Here is a 2,481-nt window from a genome sequence, read left to right as displayed (position 1 = left end):
ATCAATGATGGTCCAAGGCTTTACAATCCATGAGTAAAAATTTCTTTAAATTTTTTACTTTGTACTTCCCTCGAACAAAAAACACCTCTAATACGCTAAGGTCTAGGTCCTTCATGACAAACTAGTATGCCAAATTCAAAATAGCATATCAAGAAAAGCTCAAGAAAAAGAGACTATCCAACAAAAAGAAAAGAAAGTGAACCTGCAAAACCCATTGATAACAAAAACCAATTTTTGGGATGTAAATGCTCGAATGGATAAAATGAAGTGCAAAACCCGTTGATAACGAAAACCCAATTTTGGGATGTAAATGATAATGGCACATATTTGGAAATTATTAGTGTGTTAAGGAACCAATATTTTATAAGCATTATATTAGGGATGTGCACTAGCAAGGAGGAGTTTGGGGTGTATCTCCTAAATAATAATTAAATAAACAACATATGGGTGCACGTAACTAAGTATGCAATGAAATAACATGAAAGGTAATTAGATGTAAAAGGACAAGATTAAAATGGCATATGCACCACTTGTGATGGATCACTAGAAAGGAGAGAAGTGTTTGCTAAAACGAAGAAAAGCCTAAACAAAAGCATTGGCACTAACATTCTTCCTTTACGTTATATTTTTAAAAAAGATGTGGATTAAACTATCACATGGAATAAAGAGTTGCATGTAACTATTAGTTATGCAATGAAAAAACGTGAAAAATACTTGAGTGTAAAAAGATAAGATTATCACTACCTGATAATTTAGAAAGAGTATTTTAGAATAATAGAGAATAAAATTCAAAAAAAATGTCAAACAATTTATTCACTGACAATTTATCCAATAATCAATTTTAATATTCCAACATCTCTATTGACATTTTGAACTAGTAATTCCAAGTTTCAAAATATCAATATTCACAGTATTTGATAACCATTTCCAGGATTTCACTGTAGGCATTGGGCAGAGGAATGAGATGGTGACTGCCCATGTCCTCCATTGCCTTCTTTATAATACCTGACTGCAATGCCACCGCCTTCCCCACCTCGAATGTTTTACCGTCCGCGCTCTGCAACCTTACCATCACCATCTCATCTGCGTTTCTCTCCCCTGACATCTCCGCGGCCATTGCGGCGATGGGCTAGCAAAGAAGTTCGTATTACTGAAAGCAATGGATCTTCTTGGTGGTTTCTATAATGCGTGTTTCGTTAAAAGTATTGCTTAGAGCGATTGGTCTTCTTCATCACGTAGTCTACTGAGGTTGAGGAGTTGTTCGGAAAGTTATGGAAATTCAAGTCATATTTAAAGAAAATCCGGTCAGATTATAGTTGTTAAACTTCAAAATTTTAGGTGTCCTAAACGTTTTTGATAGTGCTGAATCTATTTCTATCATCAAAAACACCATTCAAACCCTGCCTCTAGCAGATTTTTTTAAAATTTACCCAGATTCCAGCTACTTTTGGCTATCCGGACAATTCCTCCAATAATCTATTTTAATATTCCAACATATTTATTGACATTTTTAACCCGTAATTACACATTTCAAATTATAACCTTTATTTCTCCATACCTTAAAAATGTTCTAATTCCAATAAAAGCTAAAGTAGTCATCTCAAATATGTCATCTACCAAAACTTTCATTCAAAAGCCCAGTTTAATCTAATAATATTTAAACATTTCTGACCTAAACTAATATTTATTTATCTTCAAACCCAACAATTTCATTCAAAAGCCCATTGATAGTTACGCCTTATCTCCTCCTCCTCTTCCAGTGTAAAATCATTTGCAATGTTGAGCTCTCGACGGACATTCTCACATGTTTCCAAACGAATTAATATGTCGGCAATACTTTTACAAGCCAAATCCACGAGGCTTTTGATATCCAGATAGTAGGCAGCACATGCAATGTCCGACAGAGTTAAACGATCTAACATTGAAAAGAAGTCGATATCCCACTGGTCGATGTCGTCTATTGTTTCTATGGGACGAGGTGGGTGATGTACATGATATTCACAATATTTGATAACCATTTCCAGGATTTCACTGTAGACGTTGGGCAAAGGAATTAGATGGTGACTGCCCATGTCCTCCATTGCCTTCTTTATAATACCTGACTGCAATGCCACTGCCTTCCCCACCTCGAATGTTTTACCGTCCGCGCTCTGCAACCTCACCATCACCATCTCATCTGCGTTTCTCTTTCTTGACGACTTCGCGGCCATCTCATTGCATTCGGCCTCATCTCATTGCACACCTCTGCCTTTCTCTTCCTTGACGTCTCCGCGGCCATTGCAGACGATGGACTAACAAAGGGCTTCCTATTACTCAAAAGGAAAACGATTGATCTTCTTGCTTGATTTTAGAATGCAGGTTTGATATATATAATGTTATAGGGTGGTGTTAGAAATAGTAATTATTCCTGTCTGAGGAGTTAGTTAAAAATAGAGTCAGTTAGTTGAGTGACTGAATGATTGAGCTTTGAGTTAAGTAAGT

The 2,481-nt window shown here is 36.1% G+C and overlaps 1 pseudogene; it reads right to left on the bottom strand.

The window, feature by feature from the left end:
- Positions 1-1,709: 1,709 nt before the first annotated feature.
- LOC149172000 (SKP1-like protein 1A pseudogene) lies at positions 1,710-2,210 on the bottom strand (annotated as a pseudogene).
- Positions 2,211-2,481: the final 271 nt, after the last annotated feature.

This window comes from Pinus tabuliformis, chromosome 4_2 (assembly GCF_031772625.1).
Source record: "Pinus tabuliformis cultivar Carrire ecotype Pingquan chromosome 4_2, CPIR1, whole genome shotgun sequence".
NCBI lineage: Eukaryota > Viridiplantae > Streptophyta > Pinopsida > Pinales > Pinaceae > Pinus > Pinus tabuliformis.
The sequence above is the reverse complement of the archived record's forward strand: the minus strand, read 5'-3'. Positions and strand labels throughout refer to the sequence as shown.